Raw genomic sequence first — 25,364 nt, forward strand, 5'->3', positions numbered from 1 at the left:
ACACTCATGACCCACGCAGGACACTGAATCACCCATGTAGGACACCCATGACCCACGCAGGACACATAATGAACCTCGCAGGCCACTCAATGACCAACACAGGACTCTCAATGACCCACGCAGGACACTCATGACCCACGCAGGACACTCAATGACACACGCAGGACACTCAATGACCCATGCAGAACTCTCCTTACCCACGCAGGACACTCATGACCCACACAGGACACACAATGACCCACGCAGTACACTCAATGACCACACAGGACACTCATGACCGACACAGGACACTCATGACCCACGCGGGACACTCAATGACCCACGCAGGACACTCATGACCCACGCAGGACACTCCATGTCCCACGCAGGACACTCATGACCCACGCAGGACACTCAATGACCCACGCAGGACACTCAATGACCCACACACGACACTCAATGGCCCACGCAGGATACTCATGACCCACGCAGGACACTCAGGGCCCACGCAGAACACTCAATGACCCACGCAGGACACTCATGACCCACACAGGACACTCAATGACCCACGCAGGACACTCATGACCCACGCAGGACACTCAATGACCCAAGCGGGACACTCATGACCCACGCAGGACACTCATGACCCACGCAGGACACTCAATGACCCACGCAGGACACTCATGACCCACGCAGGACACTGAATCACCCACGCAGGACACCCATGACCCACGCAGGACACATAATGAACCTCGCAGGCCACTCAATGACCAACACAGGACTCTCAATGACCCACGCAGGACACTCATGACCCACGCAGGACACTCAATGACACACGCAGGACACTCAATGACCCATGCAGAACTCTCCTTACCCACGCAGGACACTCATGACCCACACAGGACACTCAATGTCCCACGCAGTACACTCAATGACCACACAGGACACTCATGACCCACACAGGACACGCATGACCCACGCAGGACACTCAATGACCCACGCAGGACACTCATGACCCACGCAGGACACTCATTACACATGCAGGACACTCAATGACCCACGCAGGACACTCAATGACGCACACACGACACTCAATGGCCCACGCAGGACACTCATGACCCACGCAGGACTCTCAGGGCCCACGCAGGACACTCAATGACCCACGCAGGACACTCATGACCCAAACAGGACACTCAATGACCCACGCAGGACACTCATGACCCACACAGGACAGTCAATGACCCACCCAGGACACTCATGACCCTCACAGGACACTGAATCACCCACGCAGGACATCCATGACCCACGCAGGTCACTCAATGACCCACGCAGGACACTCAATGACCAACGGAGTACACTCATGACCCATGAAGGACACTCATGACCCACGCAGGACACTCAATGACCCTTGCAGGACACTCATGACCCACGCAGGACACTGAATCACCCACGCAGGACATCCATGACCCACGCAGGACACTCAATGACCCACACAGGACACTCAATGACCAACGCACGACTCTCAATGACCCACGCAGGATACTCAATGACCCACGAAGTACACTCAATGACCAACACAGGACACTCAATGACCCACGCAGGACACTCAGGGCCCACGCAGGACACTCAATGACCCACGCAGGACACTCATGACCCACACAGGACACTCAATGACCCACGCAGGACACTCATGACCCACGCAGGACACTCAAAGACACACGCAGGACACTGAATGTCCCAAGCAGGACACTCAATGACCCACGCAGGACACTCAATGTCCCACGCAGGACTCTCCTTACCACGCAGGACACTCAATGACCCACGCAGGACACACAATGACCCACGCAGAACTCTCCTTACCCACGCAGGACACTCATCACCCACACAGGACACTCAATGACCCACGCAGTACACTCAATGACCCACACAGGACACTCATGACCCACACAGGACACTCATGACCCACGCAGGACACTCAATGTCCCATACAGGACACTCATGAACCACGCAGGACACTCATGACCCATGCAGGACACTCAATGGCCCACACAGGACACTCATGACCCACACAGGACACTCAGGGCCCACGCAGGACACTCAATGACCCACGGAGTACACTCATGACCCATGCAGGACACTCATGACCCACGCAGGACACTCATGACCCACGCAGCATACTCAATGACCCACGCAGGACACACAATGACCCACACGGGACTCTTAATGACCCACGCAGGACACTCAATGACCCACACAGGACACTCAATGACCAACACAGGACACTCAATGACCCACGCAGGACTCTCAATGACCCACGCAGGACACTCAATGACCCACACAGGACACTCATGATCCATGAAGGACACTCAATGACCCACGCAGGACACTCAATGACACACGCAGGACACTCAATGACCCACGCAGGACACTCATGACCCACGCAGGACACACAATGCCCCACGCAGGACACTCAATGACCCACGCAGGACACTCAATGACCAACACAGGACACTCAATGACCCACGCAGGACACACAATGACCCACACGGGACTCTCATTACCCACGCAGGACACTCAATGACCCACACAGGACACTCATGATCCATGCAGGACACTCAATGTCCCACGCAGGACACTCAATGACACACGCAGGACACTCAATGACCCACGCAGGACACTCATGACCCACGCAGGACACACAATGACCCACGCAGGACACTCAATGACCCACGCAGGACACTCAATGACCAACACAGGACAGTCAATGACCCACGCAGGACTCTCAATGACCCACGCTGGACACTCATGACCCAAGCAGGACACTCAATGACACATGCAGGAACTCATGACCCACGCAGGACACTCAATGACCCACGCAGGACACTCATGACCCACGCAGGACACTCAAAGACACACGCAGGACACTGAATGTCCCACGCAGGACACTCAATGACCCACGCAGGAAACTCAATGTCCCACGCAGGACTCTCATTACCACGCAGGACACTCAATGACCCACGCAGGACACACAATGACCCACGCAGAACTCTCCTTACCCACGCAGGACACTCATGACCCACACAGGACACTCAATGACCCACGCAGTACACTCAATGACCCACACAGGACACTCATGACCCACACAGGACACTCATGACCCACGCAGGACACTCAATGTCCCATACAGGACACTCATGACCCACGCAGGACACTCATGACCCACGCAGGACACTCAATGGCCTACACAGAACACTCATGACCCACACAGGACACTCATGACCCACGCAGGACACTCAGGGCCCACGCAGGACACTCAATGACCCACGGAGTACACTCATGACCCATGCAGGACACTCATGACCCACGCAGGACACTCAATGACCCACACAGGACACTCAATGATCCACGCACGACTCTCAATGACCCACACAGGACACTCATGACCCACGCAGCATACTCAATGACCCACGCAGGACACTCAATGACCCACGCAGGACACTCAATGACCAACACTGGACACTCAATGACCCACGCAGGACACACAATGACCCACACGGGACTCTCAATGACCCACGCAGGACACTCAATGACCCACACAGGACACTCATGATCCATGCAGGACACTCAATGACCCACGCAGGACACTCAATGACACACGCAGGACACTCAATGACCCACGCAGGACACACAATGACCAACACAGGACACTCATGACCCACGCAGCATACTCAATGACCCACGCAGGACACTCAATGACCCACGCACGACACTCAATGACCCACGCAGGACTCTCAATGACCCACGCAGGACACTCAATGACCCACGCAGGACACTCATGACCCACACAGGACACTCAATGACCCACGCAGTACACTCAATGACCCACACAGGACACTCATGACCCACACAGGACACTCATGACCCACGCAGGACACTCAATGTCCCATACAGGACAATCATGACCCACGCAGGACACTCATGACCCACGCAGGACACTCAATGGCCCACACAGGACACTCATGACCCACACAGGACACTCATGACCCACGCAGGACACTCAGGGCCCACGCAGGACACTCAATGACCCACGCAGGACACTCATGACCCACTCAGGACACTCAATGACCCATGCTGGACACTCATGACCCATGTAGGACACACAATGACCCACGCAGGACACTCAATGACCCACGCTGGACACTCAATGACCCACGCAGGACACTGAATGACCCACGCAGGACACTCAATGACCCACACCGGACACTCACTGACCCACGCAGGACACTCATGACCCACGCAGGACACTCATGTCCCACGCAGGACACTCAATGGCCTACACAGAACACTCATGACCCACACAGGACACTCATGACCCACGCAGGACACTCAGGGCCCACGCAGGACACTCAATGACCCACGGAGTACACTCATGACCCATGCAGGACACTCATGACCCACGCAGGACACTCAATGACCCACACAGGACACTCAATGATCCACGCACGACTCTCAATGACCCACACAGGACACTCATGACCCACGCAGCATACTCAATGACCCACGCAGGACACTCAATGACCCACACAGGACACTCAATGACCAACGCACGACTCTCAATGACCCACGCAGGATACTCAATGACCCACGCAGGACACTCAATGACCAACACAGGACACTCAATGACCCACGCAGGACACTCAGGGCCCACGCAGGACACTCAATGACCCACGCAGGACACTCATGACCCACACAGGACACTCAATGACCCACGCAGGACACTCATGACCCACGCAGGACACTCAAAGACACACGCAGGACACTGAATGTCCCAAGCAGGACACTCAATGACCCACGCAGGACACTCAATGTCCCACGCAGGACTCTCCTTACCACGCAGGACACTCAATGACCCACGCAGGACACACAATGACCCACGCAGAACTCTCCTTACCCACGCAGGACACTCATCACCCACACAGGACACTCAATGACCCACGCAGTACACTCAATGACCCACACAGGACACTCATGACCCACACAGGACACTCATGACCCACGCAGGACACTCAATGTCCCATACAGGACACTCATGAACCACGCAGGACACTCATGACCCATGCAGGACACTCAATGGCCCACACAGGACACTCATGACCCACACAGGACACTCATGACCCACGCAGGACACTCAGGGCCCACGCAGGACACTCAATGACCCACGGAGTACACTCATGACCCATGCAGGACACTCATGACCCACGCAGGACACTCATGACCCACGCAGCATACTCAATGACCCACGCAGGACACACAATGACCCACACGGGACTCTTAATGACCCACGCAGGACACTCAATGACCCACACAGGACACTCAATGACCAACACAGGACACTCAATGACCCACGCAGGACTCTCAATGACCCACGCAGGACACTCAATGACCCACACAGGACACTCATGATCCATGAAGGACACTCAATGACCCACGCAGGACACTCAATGACACACGCAGGACACTCAATGACCCACGCAGGACACTCATGACCCACGCAGGACACACAATGCCCCACGCAGGACACTCAATGACCCACGCAGGACACTCAATGACCAACACAGGACACTCAATGACCCACGCAGGACACACAATGACCCACACGGGACTCTCATTACCCACGCAGGACACTCAATGACCCACACAGGACACTCATGATCCATGCAGGACACTCAATGTCCCACGCAGGACACTCAATGACACACGCAGGACACTCAATGACCCACGCAGGACACTCATGACCCACGCAGGACACACAATGACCCACGCAGGACACTCAATGACCCACGCAGGACACTCAATGACCAACACAGGACACTCAATGACCCACGCAGGACTCTCAATGACCCACGCTGGACACTCATGACCCAAGCAGGACACTCAATGACACATGCAGGAACTCATGACCCACGCAGGACACTCAATGACCCACGCAGGACACTCATGACCCACGCAGGACACTCAAAGACACACGCAGGACACTGAATGTCCCACGCAGGACACTCAATGACCCACGCAGGAAACTCAATGTCCCACGCAGGACTCTCATTACCACGCAGGACACTCAATGACCCACGCAGGACACACAATGACCCACGCAGAACTCTCCTTACCCACGCAGGACACTCATGACCCACACAGGACACTCAATGACCCACGCAGTACACTCAATGACCCACACAGGACACTCATGACCCACACAGGACACTCATGACCCACGCAGGACACTCAATGTCCCATACAGGACACTCATGACCCACGCAGGACACTCATGACCCACGCAGGACACTCAATGGCCTACACAGAACACTCATGACCCACACAGGACACTCATGACCCACGCAGGACACTAGGGCCCACGCAGGACACTCAATGACCCACGGAGTACACTCATGACCCATGCAGGACACTCATGACCCACGCAGGACACTCAATGACCCACACAGGACACTCAATGATCCACGCACGACTCTCAATGACCCACACAGGACACTCATGACCCACGCAGCATACTCAATGACCCACGCAGGACACTCAATGACCCACGCAGGACACTCAATGACCAACACTGGACACTCAATGACCCACGCAGGACACACAATGACCCACACGGGACTCTCAATGACCCACGCAGGACACTCAATGACCCACACAGGACACTCATGATCCGTGCAGGACACTCAATGACCCACGCAGGACACTCAATGACACACGCAGGACACTCAATGACCCACGCAGGACACACAATGACCAACACAGGACACTCATGACCCACGCAGCATACTCAATGACCCACGCAGGACACTCAATGACCCACGCACGACACTCAATGACCAACACAGGACACTCAATGACCCACGCAGGACTCTCAATGACCCACGCAGGACACTCAATGACCCACGCAGGACACTCATGACCCACACAGGACACTCAATGACCCACGCAGTACACTCAATGACCCACACAGGACACTCATGACCCACACAGGACACTCATGACCCACGCAGGACACTCAATGTCCCATACAGGACACTCATGACCCACGCAGGACACTCATGACCCACGCAGGACACTCAATGACCCACACAGGACACTCAATGATCCACGCACGACTCTCAATGACCCACACAGGACACTCATGACCCACGCAGCATACTCAATGACCCACGCAGGACACTCAATGACCCACGCAGGACACTCAATGACCAACACTGGACACTCAATGACCCACGCAGGACACACAATGACCCACACGGGACTCTCAATGACCCACGCAGGACACTCAATGACCCACACAGGACACTCATGATCCATGCAGGACACTCAATGACCCACGCGGGACACTCAATGACACACGCAGGACACTCAATGACCCACGCAGGACACACAATGACCAACACAGGACACTCAATGACCCACGCAGGACACTCAATGACACACGCAGGACACTCAATGACCCACACAGGACACACAGTGACCAACACAGGACACTCAATGACCCACGCAGGACACTCAATGACACACGCAGGACACTCAATGACCCACGCAGGACACTCATGACCCACGCAGGACACACAATGCCCCACGCAGGACACTCAATGACCCACGCAGGACACTCAATGACCAACACTGGACACTCAATGACCCACGCAGGACACACAATGACCCACACGGGACTCTGAATGACCCACGCAGGACACTCAATGACCCACACAGGACACCCATGATCCATGCAGGACACTCAATGACCCACGCAGGACACTCAATGACACACGCAGGACACTCAATGACCCACGCAGGACACTCATGACCCACGCAGGACACACAATGACCCACGCAGGACACTCAATGACCCACGCAGGACACTCAATGACCAACACAGGACACTCAATGACCCACGCAGGACTCTCAATGACCCACACTGGACACTCATGACCCAAGCAGGACACTCAATGACCCATGCAGGACACTCATGACACACGCAGGACACTCAATGACCCACGCAGAACTCTCCTTACCCACGCAGGCCACTCAATAGCCCACGCAGGACACTCATGACCCACACAGGACACTCAATGGCCCACGCAGGACACTCAGGACCCACGCAGGACACTCAATGACCCAAGCAGGACACTCATGACCCACACAGGACACTCAATGACCCACGCAGGACACTCATGACCCACGCAGGACACTCAATGACCCACGCAGGACACTCATGACGCACGCAGGACACTGAATCACCCACGCAGGACACCCATGACCCACGCAGGACACATAATGAACCTCGCAGGCCACTCAATGACCAACACAGGACTCTCAATGACCCACGCAGGACACTCATGACCCACGCAGGACACGTAATGACACACGCAGGACACTCAATGACCCATGCAGAACTCTCCTTACCCACGCAGGACACTCATGACCCACACAGGACACTCAATGACCCACGCAGTACACTCAATGACCCACACAGGACACTCATGACCCACGCAGGACACACAATGACCCACGCAGGACACTCATGACCCACGCAGTACACTCCATGTCCCACGCAGGACACTCATGACCCACGCAGGACACTCAATGACCCACGCAGGACACTCAATGACCCACACACGACACTCAATGGCCCACGCAGGACACTCAATGGCCTACACAGAACACTCATGACCCACACAGGACACTCATGACCCATGCAGGACACTGAGGGCCCACGCAGGACACTCAATGACCCACGGAGTACACTCATGACCCATGCAGGACACTCATGACCCACGCAGGACACTCAATGACCCACACAGGACACTCAATGATCCACGCACGACTCTCAATGACCCACACAGGACACTCATGACCCACGCAGCATACTCAATGACCCACGCAGGACACTCAATGACCCACGCAGGACACTCAATGACCAACACTGGACACTCAATGACCCACGCAGGACACACAATGACCCACACGGGACTCTCAATGACCCACGCAGGACACTCAATGACCCACACAGGACACTCATGATCCATGCAGGACACTCAATGACCCACGCGGGACACTCAATGACACACGCAGGACACTCAATGACCCACGCAGGACACACAATGACCAACACAGGACACTCAATGACCCACGCAGGACACTCAATGACACACGCAGGACACTCAATGACCCACACAGGACACACAATGACCAACACAGGACACTCAATGACCCACGCAGGACACTCAATGACACGCGCAGGACACTCAATGACCCACGCAGGACACTCATGACCCACGCAGGACACACAATGCCCCACGCAGGACACTCAATGACCCACGCAGGACACTCAATGACCAACACTGGACACTCAATGACCCACGCAGGACACACAATGACCCACACGGGACTCTGAATGACCCACGCAGGACACTCAATGACCCACACAGGACACCCATGATCCATGCAGGACACTCAATGACCCACGCAGGACACTCAATGACACACGCAGGACACTCAATGACCCACGCAGGACACTCATGACCCACGCAGGACACACAATGACCCACGCAGGACACTCAATGACCCACGCAGGACACTCAATGACCAACACAGGACACTCAATGACCCACGCAGGACTCTCAATGACCCACACTGGACACTCATGACCCAAGCAGGACACTCAATGACCCATGCAGGACACTCATGACACACGCAGGACACTCAATGACCCACGCAGAACTCTCCTTACCCACGCAGGCCACTCAATAGCCCACGCAGGACACTCATGACCCACACAGGACACTCAATGGCCCACGCAGGACACTCAGGACCCACGCAGGACACTCAATGACCCAAGCAGGACACTCATGACCCACACAGGACACTCAATGACCCACGCAGGACACTCATGACCCACGCAGGACACTCAATGACCCACGCAGGACACTCATGACGCACGCAGGACACTGAATCACCCACGCAGGACACCCATGACCCACGCAGGACACATAATGAACCTCGCAGGCCACTCAATGACCAACACAGGACTCTCAATGACCCACGCAGGACACTCATGACCCACGCAGGACACGTAATGACACACGCAGGACACTCAATGACCCATGCAGAACTCTCCTTACCCACGCAGGACACTCATGACCCACACAGGACACTCAATGACCCACGCAGTACACTCAATGACCCACACAGGACACTCATGACCCACGCAGGACACACAATGACCCACGCAGGACACTCATGACCCACGCAGTACACTCCATGTCCCACGCAGGACACTCATGACCCACGCAGGACACTCAATGACCCACGCAGGACACTCAATGACCCACACACGACACTCAATGGCCCACGCAGGACACTCATGACCCACGCAGGACACTCAGGGCCCACGCCGGAAATGCAATGACCCACACAGGACACTCAATGACCCACGCAGGAGACTCATGACCCACGCAGGACACTCAATGACCCTTGCAGGACACTCATAACCCACGCAGGACACTGAATCACCCACGCAGGACACCCATGACCCACGCAGGTCACTCAATGACCCACGCAGGAAACTCAATGACCCACGGAGTACACTCATGACCCATGAAGGACACTCATGACCCACGCAGGACACTCAATGACCCACACAGGACACTCAATGACGAACGCACGACTCTCAATGACACACGCAGGATACTCAATGACCCACGCAGGACACTCAATGACCAACACAGGACACTCAATGACCCACGCAGGACTCTCAATGACCCACGCTGGACACTCATGACCAAAGCAGGACACTCAATGACCCATGCAGGAACTCATGACCCACGCAGGACACTCAATGACCCACGCAGGACACTCATGACCCACGCAGGACACTCAAAGACACACGCAGGACACTGAATGTCCCACGCAGGACACTCAATGACCCACGCAGGACACTCAATGTCCCACGCAGGACTCTCATTACCACGCAGGACACTCAATGACCCACGCAGGACACACAATGACCCACGTAGAACTCTCCTTACCCACGCAGGAAACTCATGACCCACACAGGACACTCAATGACCCACGCAGTACACTCAATGACCCACACAGGACACTCATGACCCACACAGGACACTCATGACCCACGCAGGACACTCAATGTCCCATACAGGACACTCATGACCCACGCAGGACACTCAGGGCCCACGCAGGACACTCAATGACCCACGCAGGACACTCATAACCCACACAGGACACTCAATGACCCACGCAGGACACTCATGACCCACGCAGGACACTCAATGAAATTTGCAGGACACTCATGACCCACGCAGGACACTGAATCACCCACGCAGGACACCCATGACCCACGCAGGTCACTCAATGACCCAGGCAGGACACTCAATGACCCACGGAGTACACTCATGACCAATGAAGGACACTCATGACCCACGCAGGACACTCAATGACCCACACAGGACACTCAATGACCAACGCACGACTCTCAATGACCCACGCAGATTACTCAATGACCCACGCAGGACACTCAATGACCAACACAGGACACTCAATGACCCACGCAGGACTCTCAATGACCCACGCTGGACACTCATGACCAAAGCAGGACACTCAATGACCCATGCAGGAACTCATGACCCACGCAGGACACTCAATGACCCACGCAGGACACTCATGACCCACGCAGGACACTCAAAGACACACGCAGGACACTGAATGTCCCACGCAGGACACTCAATGACCCACGCAGGACACTCAATGTCCCACGCTGGACTCTCCTTACCACGCAGGACACTCAATGACCCACGCAGGGCACTCATGACATACACAGGACACTCAATGACCCACGCAGTACACTCAATGACCCACGCAGGACACTTAATGACACACACAGGGCACTCAATGACCCACACAGGACACTCATGACCCACACAGGACACTCATGACCCACGCAGGACACTCAATGTCCCATACAGGACACTCATGAACCACGCAGGACACTCATGACCCACACAGGACACTCAATGACCCACACAGGACACACAATGACCCACGCAGGACACTCATGACCCACACAGGACACTCAATGACCCATGCAGGACACTCAATTACCCACACAGGGCACACAATGACCCACGCAGGACACTCACGACCAACGCAGGACACTGAATGACCCACGCAGGACTCTCAATGACCCACGCAGGACACTCATGACCCACACAGGACACTCAATGACCCATGCAGGACACTCAATTACCCACACAGGACACACAATGACCCACGCAGGACACTCATGACCAACGCAGGACACTGAATGACCCACGCAGGACTCTCAATGACCCACGCAGGACCCACAATGACCCACACGGGACACTCAATGACCCACGCAGGACACTTAATGACCCACACAGGACCCTCATGATCCTTGCAGGACACTTAATGACCCACGCAGGACACTCAATGACACACGCAGGACACTCAATGACCCACGCTGGACTCTCAGTGACCCACGCAGGACACTGAATGACCCACGCAGGACACTCAATGACCCACGCTGGGCACTCAATGACCCACGCAGGACACTGAATGACCCACGCAGGACACTGAATCACTCATGCAGGACACCCATGACCCAGGCAGGACACTCAATGACCCATGCAGGACACTCAATGATCAACACAGGACACTCAATGACCCACGCAGGACACTCAATGACACACGCAGGACACTCAATGACCCTCGCAGGACACTCATGACCCACGCAGGACACACAATGCCCCACGCAGGACACTCAATGACCCACGCAGGACACTCAATGACCAACACAGGTCACTCAATGACCCACGCAGGACACACAATGACCCACACGGGACTGTCAATGACCCACGCAGGACACACAATGACCCACACAGGACACTCATGATCCATGCAGGACACACAATGACCAACACAGGACACTCATGACCCACGCAGCATACTCAATGACCCACGCAGGACACTCAATGACCCACGCAGGACACTCATGACCCACGCAGGACACTCAATGACCCACGCAGGACACTCATGACCCACACAGGACACACAATGACCCACGCAGGACACTCAATGACCCACGCAGGACACTCTATGACCAACACAGGACACTCAATGACCCACGCAGGACTCTCAATGGCCCACGCTGGACACTCATGACCCAAGCAGGACACTCAATGACCCATGCAGGACACACATGACACACGCAGGACACTCAATGACCCACGCAGAACTCTCCTTACCCACGCAGGACACTCAATAGCCCACGCAGGACACTCATGACCCACACAGGACACTCAATGGCCCACGCAGGACACTCAGGACCCACGCAGGACACTCAATGACCCAAGCAGGACACTCATGACCCACACAGGACACTCAATGACCCACGCAGGACACTCATGACCCACGCAGGACACTCAATGACCCACGCAGGACACTCATGACCCACGCAGGACACTGAATCACCCACGCAGGACACCCATGACCCACGCAGGACACATAATGAACCTCGCAGGCCACTCAATGACCCACGCAGGACACTCTATGACCAACACAGGACACTCAATGACCCACGCAGGACTCTCAATGGCCCACACAGGACACTCAATGACCCATGCAGAACTCTCCTTACCCACGCAGGACACTCATGACCCACACAGGACACTCAATGACCCACGCAGTACACTCAATGACCCACACAGCACACTCATGACCCACGCAGGAAACTCAATGACCCACGCAGGACACTCATGACCCACGTAGGACACTCCATGTCCCACGCAGGACACTAATGACCCACGCAGCACACTCAATGACCCACGCAGGACACTCAATGACCCACACACGACACTCAATGGCCCACGCAGGACACTCATGACCCACGCAGGACACTCAGGGCCCACGCAGGACACTCAATGACCCACGCAGGACACTCATGACCCACACAGGACACTCAATGACCCACGCAGGACACTCATGACCCACGCAGGACACTCAATGACCCTTGCAGGACACTCATGACCCACGCAGGACACTGAATCACCCACGCAGGACACCCATGACCCACGCAGGTCACTCAATGACCCACGCAGGACACTCAATGACCCACGGAGTACACTTATGACCCATGAAGGACACTCATGACCAACGCAGGACACTCAATGACCCACACAGGACACTCAATGACCAACGCACGACTCTCAATGACCCACGCAGGATACTCAATGACCCACGCAGGACACTCAATGACCAACACAGGACACTCAATGACCCACGCAGAACTCTCAATGACCCACGCTGGACACTCATGACCAAAGCAGGACACTCAATGACCCATGCAGGAACTCATGACCCACGCAGGACACTCAATGACACACGCAGGACACTCATGACCCACGCAGGACACTCAAAGACACACGCAGGACTCTCATTACCACGCAGGACACTCAATGACCCACGCAGGACACACAATGACCCACGTAGAACTCCCCTTACCCACGCAGGACACTCATGACCCACACAGGACACTCAATGACCCACGCAGTACACTCAATGACCCACACAGGACACTCATGACCCACACAGGACACTCATGACCCAAGCAGGACACTCAATGTCCCATACAGGACACTCATGACCCAATCAGGGCACTCATGACCCACGCAGGACACTCAATGGCCCACACAGGACACTCATGACCCACACAGGACACTCATGACCCACGCAGGACACTCAGGGCCCACGCAGGACACTCAATGACCCACGCAGGACACTCATGACCCACGCAGGACACTCAATGACCCACGCAGGACACTCATGACCCACGCAGGACACTCAATGACCCTTGCAGGACACTCATGACCCACGCAGGACACTGAATCACCCACGCAGGACACCCATGACCCACGCAGGTCACTGAATGACCCACGCAGGACACTCAATGACCCACGGAGTACACTCATGACCAATGAAGGACACTCATGACCCACGCCGGACACTCAATGACCCACACAGGACACTCAATGACCAACGCACGACTCTCAATGACCCACGCAGATTACTCAATGACCCACGCAGGACACTCAATGACCAACACAGGACACTCAATGACCCACGCAGGACTCTCAATGACCCACGCTGGACACTCATGACCAAAGCAGGACACTCAATGACCCATGCAGGAACTCATGACCCACGCAGGACACTCAATGACCCACGCAGGACACTCATGACCCACGCAGGACACTCAAAGACACACGCAGGACACTGAATGTCCCACGCAGGACACTCAATGACCCACGCAGGACACTCAATGTCCCACGCTGGACTCTCCTTACCACGCAGGACACTCAATGACCCACGCAGGGCACTCATGACATACACAGGACACTCAATGACCCACGCAGTACACTCAATGACCCACGCAGGACACTCAATGACCCACACAGGGCACTCAATGACCCACACAGGACACTCATGACCCACACAGGACACTCATGACCCACGCAGGACACTCAATGTCCCATACAGGACACTCATGAACCACGCAGGACACTGAATGTCCCACGCAGGACACTCATGACCCACACAGGACACTCAATGACCCACGCCGGACATTCATGACCCACACAGGACACTCAATGACCCATGCAGGACACTCAATTACCCACACAGGGCACACAATGACCCACGCAGGACACTCATGACCAACGCAGGACACTGAATGACCCACGCAGGACTCTCAATGACCCACGCAGGACACACAATGACCCACACGGGACTCTCAATGACCCACGCAGGACACTCAATGACCCACACAGGACACTCATGATCCACGCAGGACACTCAATGACCCACGCAGGACACACAAAGACCCACACGGGACTCTCAATGTCCCACGCAGGACACTCATGACCCACACAGGACACTCAATGACCCATGCAGGACACTCAATTACCCACACAGGACACACAATGACCCACGCAGGACACTCATAACCAACGCTGGACACTGAATGACCCAGGCAGGACTCTCAATGACCCACGCAGGACACTCAATGACCCACACGGGACTCTCAATGACCCACGCAGGACACTCAATGACCCACACAGGACACTCAATGACACACGCTGGACACTCAATGACCCACGCAGTACACTCATGACCCACGCAGGACACTGAATGACCTATGCAGGACACTCAATGACCCACGCTGGGCTCTCAATGACCCACGCAGGACACTGAATGGCACACGCAGGACACTGAATCACCCATGCAGGACACCCATGACCCAGGCAGCACTCTCAATGACCCATGCAGGACACTCAATGACCCACGCAGGACACTGAATGACCCACGCAGGACACAGAATGACCCACGCAGGACACTGAATCACCCATGCAGGACACCCATGACCCAGGCAGGACACTCAATGATCCATGCAGGACACTCAATGATCCACGCAGGACACTCATGACCCACACAGGACATTCAATGACCCACGCAGGACACTCAATGACCAACGCTGGATACTCAATGGCACACGCAGGACACTCAATGACCCATGCAGGACACTCTTGACCCACGCAGGACACTCAATGACCCATGCAGGACACTCATGACCCACACAGGACACTCAATGACCCATGCAGGACACTCAAAGACCCACGCAGGACTCTAAATGACCCATGCAGGACACTCAATAACCCACACGGGACACTCAATGACCCACGCAGGACACGCAATGTCCCAGACAGGGCACTCATGACCCATGCAGGACACTCAATGACCCACGCAGGAAACCCATGACCCACGCAGGACACTCATGACCCACACAGGACACTCAATGGCCCACGCAGGACACTCAGGACCCCCGCAGGACACTCAGTGACCCACGCAGGACACTCAATGACCCACGGAGTACACTCATGACCCATGCAGGACACTCATGACCCACGCAGGACACTCAATGACCCACACAGGACACTCAATGATCCACGCACGACTCTCAATGACCCACGCAGGACACTCATGACCCACGCAGGACACTCAATGACCCACGCAGGACACTCATGACCCACGCAGGACACTCATGACCCACGCAGGACACTCGACGAACCACACAGGACACTCATGACCCTCGCAGGACACTCAATGACTCACGCAGGACACTCAATGACCAACACAGGACACAGATTACCCATGCAGGACACTCAATGACCCACGCAGGACACTCATGACCCACGCAGGACACTCAATGACCCACACAGGACACTCAATGACCCACGCAGGACACTCATGACCCACGCAGGACACACAATGACCCACGCAGGACACTCAATGACCCACGCTGGACTCTCAATGACCCACGCAGGACACTGAATGACCCAGGCAGGACACTGAATCACCCACGCAGGACACCCATGACCCACGCCGGACACTCAATGACCCATGCAGGACACTCAATGATCCACGCAGAACACTCATGACCCACACAGGACATTCATGACCCACACAGGACACTCAATGACCCACGCAGGACACTCAATGACCCACGCAGGATACTCAATGGCCCACGCAGGACACTCAATGACCCATGCAGGACACTCATGACCCACGCAGGACACTCAATGACCCACGTAGGACACTCAATGACCAACACAGGACATTCAATGACACACGCAGGACTCTCAATGACCCACGCTGGACACTCATGACCCTAGCAGGACACTCAAAGGCCCACGCAGGACACTCATGACCCAACACAGGACACTCAATGACCCACGCAGGACACTCATGACACACGCAGGACACTCAATGACCCACGCAGGACACTCATGAACAACGCAGGACACTGAATCACCCACGCAGGACACTCGATGACCGATGCAGGACACGCAATGACCCACGCAGGACACTCATGACCCACGCAGGACACACAATGACCCGCGCAGGACACTCATGACCCACGCTGGACACTCATGACCCACGCAGGACACTCAACGAACCACACAGGACACTCATGACCCTCGCAGGACACTCAATGACCCACGCAGGACACTCAATGACCGACACAGGACACTCATGACCCACGCAGGACATTCATGACCCACGCAGAACACTCAATGACCCACACAGGACACTCATGACCCACACAGGACACTCAATGACACACGCAGGACACTCATGACCCATTTAGGGCACACAATGACCCACGCAGGACACTCAATGACCCACGCTGGACACTCAATGACCCACGCAGGACACTGAATGACCCACGCAGGACACTCAATGACCCACACAGGACACTCACTGACCCACGCAGGAAACTCAATGACCCACACAGGACATTTACTGACCCACACAGGACACTCATGACCAAAGCAGGACACTCAATGACCCATGCAGGACACTCATGACCCACGCAGGACACTCAATGACCCACGCAGGACACTCATGACCCACGCAGGACACTCAAAGACACACGCAGGACACTCAATGTCCCACGCAGGACACTCAATGACCCACGCAGGACACTCAATGTCCAATGCCAGACACTCCTTACCACGCAGGACACTCAATGACCCACGCAGGACACTCATGACATACACAGGACACTCAATGACCACGCAGTACACTCAATGACCCATGCTGGACACTCAATGACCCACACAGGGCACTCAATGACCCACACAGGACACTCATGACCCACGCAGGACACTCATGACCCACGCAGGACACTCAATGACCCACGCAGGACACTCATGACCCACGCAGGACACTCAGGACCCACGCAGGACACTCGACGAACCACACAGGACACTCATGACCCTCGCAGGACACTCAATGACTCACGCAGGACACTCAATGACCAACACAGGACACAGATTACGCATGCAGGACACTCAATGACCCACGCAGGACACTCATGACCCACGCAGGACACTCAATGACCCACACAGGACACTCAATGACCCACGCAGGACACTCATGACCCACGCAGGACACACAATGACCCACGCAGGACACTCAATGACCCACGCTGGACTCTCAATGACCCACGCAGGACACTGAATGACCCAGGCAGGACACTGAATCACCCACGCAGGACACCCATGACCCACGCCGGACACTCAATGACCCATGCAGGACACTCAATGATCCACGCAGAACACTCATGACCCACACAGGACATTCATGACCCACACAGGACACTCAATGACCCACGCAGGACACTCAATGACCCACGCAGGATACTCAATGGCCCACGCAGGACACTCAATGACCCATGCAGGACACTCATGACCCACGCAGGACACTCAATGACCCACGTAGGACACTCAATGACCAACACAGGACATTCAATGACACACGCAGGACTCTCAATGACCCACGCTGGACACTCATGACCCTAGCAGGACACTCAAAGGCCCACGCAGGACACTCATGACCCAACACAGGACACTCAATGACCCACGCAGGACACTCATGACACACGCAGGACACTCAATGACCCACGCAGGACACTCATGAACAACGCAGGACACTGAATCACCCACGCAGGACACTCGATGACCGATGCAGGACACGCAATGACCCACGCAGGACACTCATGACCCACGCAGGACACACAATGACCCGCGCAGGACACTCATGACCCACGCTGGACACTCATGACCCACGCAGGACACTCAACGAACCACACAGGACACTCATGACCCTCGCAGGACACTCAATGACCCACGCAGGACACTCAATGACCGACACAGGACACTCATGACCCACGCAGGACATTCATGACCCACGCAGAACACTCAATGACCCACACAGGACACTCATGACCCACACAGGACACTCAATGACACACGCAGGACACTCATGACCCATTTAGGGCACACAATGACCCACGCAGGACACTCAATGACCCACGCTGGACACTCAATGACCCACGCAGGACACTGAATGACCCACGCAGGACACTCAATGACCCACACAGGACACTCACTGACCCACGCAGGAAACTCAATGACCCACACAGGACATTTACTGACCCACACAGGACACTCATGACCAAAGCAGGACACTCAATGACCCATGCAGGACACTCATGACCCACGCAGGACACTCAATGACCCACGCAGGACACTCATGACCCACGCAGGACACTCAAAGACACACGCAGGACACTCAATGTCCCACGCAGGACACTCAATGACCCACGCAGGACACTCAATGTCCAATGCCAGACACTCCTTACCACGCAGGACACTCAATGACCCACGCAGGACACTCATGACATACACAGGACACTCAATGACCACGCAGTACACTCAATGACCCATGCTGGACACTCAATGACCCACACAGGGCACTCAATGACCCACACAGGACACTCATGACCCAAACAGGACACTCATGACCCACGCAGGACACTCAATGTCCCATACAGGACACTCATGAACCGCGCAGGACACTCAATGACCCACACCGGACACTCATGACCCACACATGACACTCAATGACCCATGCAGGACACTCAATTACCCACACAGGACACACAATGACCCACGCAGGACACTCATGACGAACGCAGAACACTGAATGAACCAGGCAGGACTCTCAATGACCCACGCAGGACACACAATGACCCACACGTGACTCTCAATGACCCACGCAGGACACTCAATGACCCACACAGGACACTCAATGACCCACGCAGTACACTCATGACCCACACAGGACACACAATGACCCACGCAGGACACTCAATGACCCACGCAGGACACTCAATGACCAACGCAGGACACTCAATGACCCACGCAGGACTCTCAATGACCCACGCTGGACACTCATGACCCAAGCAGTACACTCAATGACCCATGCAGGACACTCATGATCCACGCAGGACACTCAATGACCCACGCAGAACTCTCCTTACCCACGCAGGACACTCAATAACCCACGCAGGACACTCATGACCCACACAGGACACTCAATGGCCCACGCAGGACACTCAGGACCCACGCAGGACACTCAATGATCCAAGCAGGACACTCATGACCCACACAGGACACACAATGACCCACGCAGGACACTCATGATCCACGCAGGACACTCATGACCCACGCAGGACACTGAATCACCCACGCAGGACACCCATGACCCACACAGGACACATAATGAACCTCGCAGGACACTCAATGACCAACACAGGACTCTCAATGACCCACGCAGGATATTCAATGACCCACGCAGGACACTACATGACCCACGCAGGACACTAAATGACCCACGCAGGACACTCAATGACCCACACAGGACACTCATGACCCACGCTGAACACTCATGACCCACGCAGGACACTCAACGAACCACACAGGACACTCATGACCCTCGCAGGACACTCAATGACCCACGCAGGACACTCAATGACCGACACAGGACACGCATGACCCACACAGGACACTCAATGACCCACGCAGGACACTCATGACCCACGCAGAACACTCAATGACCCACACAGGACACTCATGACCCACACAGGACACTCAATGACCCACGCAGGACACTCATGACCCATGTAGGACACACAATGACCCACGCAGGACACTCAATGACCCACGCTGGACACTCAATGACGCACGCAGGACACTCAATGACCCACACAGGACACTCACTGAACCACGCAGGAAACTCAATGACCCACACAGGACATTTAACCCACACAGGACACTCAGGACCAAGCAGGACACTCTTGACCCACGCAGGACACTCAATGACCCACGCAGGACACTCATGACCCACACAGGACACTCAATGACCCACGCAGGACACTCATGACCCATGCAGGACACTCAATGACCCACACAGGACTCTAAATGACCCACGCAGGACACTCAATGACGCACACGGGACACTCAATGACCCACGCAGGACACTCAATGTCCCAGACAGGACACTCATGACCCATGCAGGACACTCAATGACCCACGCAGGACACATAATGACACACGTAGGACACTCAATGACCAACACAGGACACTCAATGACACACGCAGGACTCTCAATGACCCACGCTGGACACTCATGACCCAAGCAGGACACTCAAAGGCCCACGCAGGACACTCATGACCCAACACAGGACACTCAATGACCCACGCAGGACACTCATGACACACGCAGGACACTCAATGACCCACGCAGGACACTCATGAACAGCGCAGGACACTGAATCACCCACGCAGGACACGCGATGACCGATGCAGGACACGCAATGACCCACGCAGGACACTCATGACCCACGCAGGACACTCAATGACCCACGCAGGACACTCATGAACCACGCTGTACACTCATGACCAACGCAGGACACTCAACGAACCACACAGGACACTCATGGCCCTCGCAGGACACTCAATGACCCACGCAGGACACTCAATGACCGACACAGGACACTCATGGCCCACGCAGGACACTCAATGACCCACGCAGGACATTCATGACCCACACAGAACACTCAATGACCCACACAGGACACTCATGACCCACACAGGATACTCAATGACACACGCAGGAAAATCATGACCCATTTAGGACACAAAATGACCCACGCAGGACACTCAATGACACACGCAGGACACTCAATGACCCACGCAGGACACTCATGACCCACGCAGGACACGCAATGACCCACGCAGGACACTCAATGACCCACGCAGGACACTCAATGACCAACACAGGACACTCAATGACCCACGCAGGACTCTCAATGACCCACGCTGGACACTCATGACCCAAGCAGGACACTCAATGACCCATGCAGGACACTCATGACACACGCAGGACACTCAATGACCAAGACAGAACTCTCCTTACACACGCAGGACACTCAATAGCCCACGCAGGACACTCATGACCCACACAGGACACTCAATGGCCCACGCAGGACACTCAGGACCCACGCAGGACACTCAATGACCCAAGCAGGACACTCATGACCCACACAGGACACTCAATGACCCACGCAGGACACTCATGACCCACGCAGGACACTCAATGACCCACGCAGGACACTCATGACCCACGCAGGACACTGAATCACCCACGCAGGACACCCATGACCCACGCAGGTCACATAATGTACCTCGCAGGCCACTCAATGACCAACACAGGACTCTCAATGACCCACGCAGGACACTCATGACCCACGCAGGACACTCAATGACACACGCAGGACACTCAATGACCCATGCAGAACTCTCCTTACCCACGCAGGACACTCATGACCCACACAGGACACTCAATGACCCACGCAGTACACTCAATGACCCACACAGGACACTCATGACCCACGCAGGAAACTCAATGACCCACGCAGGACACTCATGACCCACGCAGGACACTCCATGTCCCACGCAGGACACTAATGACCCACGCTGGACACTCAATGACGCACGCAGGACACTCAATGACCCACACAGGACACTCACTGAACCACGCAGGAAACTCAATGACCCACACAGGACATTTAACCCACACAGGACACTCAGGACCAAGCAGGACACTCTTGACCCACGCAGGACACTCAATGACCCACGCAGGACACTCATGACCCACACAGGACACTCAATGACCCACGCAGGACACTCATGACCCATGCAGGACACTCAATGACCCACACAGGACTCTAAATGACCCACGCAGGACACTCAATGACGCACACGGGACACTCAATGACCCACGCAGGACACTCAATGTCCCAGACAGGACACTCATGACCCATGCAGGACACTCAATGACCCACGCAGGACACATAATGACACACGTAGGACACTCAATGACCAACACAGGACACTCAATGACACACGCAGGACTCTCAATGACCCACGCTGGACACTCATGACCCAAGCAGGACACTCAAAGGCCCACGCAGGACACTCATGACCCAACACAGGACACTCAATGACCCACGCAGGACACTCATGACACACGCAGGACACTCAATGACCCACGCAGGACACTCATGAACAGCGCAGGACACTGAATCACCCACGCAGGACACGCGATGACCGATGCAGGACACGCAATGACCCACGCAGGACACTCATGACCCACGCAGGACACTCAATGACCCACGCAGGACACTCATGAACCACGCTGTACACTCATGACCAACGCAGGACACTCAACGAACCACACAGGACACTCATGGCCCTCGCAGGACACTCAATGACCCACGCAGGACACTCAATGACCGACACAGGACACTCATGGCCCACGCAGGACACTCAATGACCCACGCAGGACATTCATGACCCACGCAGAACACTTAATGACCCACACAGGACACTCATGACCCACACAGGATACTCAATGACACACGCAGGAAAATCATGACCCATTTAGGACACAAAATGACCCACGCAGGACACTCAATGACACACGCAGGACACTCAATGACCCACGCAGGACACTCATGACCCACGCAGGACACGCAATGACCCACGCAGGACACTCAATGACCCACGCAGGACACACAATGACCAACACAGGACACTCAATGACCCACGCAGGACTCTCAATGACCCACGCTGGACACTCATGACCCAAGCAGGACACTCAATGACCCATGCAGGACACTCATGACACACGCAGGACACTCAATGACCAACACAGAACTCTCCTTACACACGCAGGACACTCAATAGCCCACGCAGGACACTCATGACCCACACAGGACACTCAATGGCCCACGCAGGACACTCAGGACCCACGCAGGACACTCAATGACCCAAGCAGGACACTCATGACCCACACAGGACACTCAATGACCCACGCAGGACACTCATGACCCACGCAGGACACTCAATGACCCACGCAGGACACTCATGACCCACGCAGGACACTGAATCACCCACGCAGGACACCCATGACCCACGCAGGACACATAATGAACCTCGCAGGCCACTCAATGACCAACACAGGACTCTCAATGACCCACGCAGGACACTCATGACCCACGCAGGACACTCAATGACACACGCAGGACACTCAATGACCCATGCAGAACTCTCCTTACCCACGCAGGACACTCATGACCCACACAGGACACTCAATGACCCACGCAGTACACTCAATGACCCACACAGGACACTCATGACCCACGCAGGAAACTCAATGACCCACGCAGGACACTCATGACCCACGCAGGACACTCCATGTCCCACGCAGGACACTAATGACCCACGCAGGACACTCAATGACCCACGCAGGACACTCAATGACCC

The sequence above is a fragment of the Chiloscyllium plagiosum genome, unplaced genomic scaffold (genome assembly GCF_037043375.1).
Source record: "Chiloscyllium plagiosum isolate Xiang-an unplaced genomic scaffold, Cpla_swu_hap1 HiC_scaffold_29, whole genome shotgun sequence".
NCBI lineage: Eukaryota > Metazoa > Chordata > Chondrichthyes > Orectolobiformes > Hemiscylliidae > Chiloscyllium > Chiloscyllium plagiosum.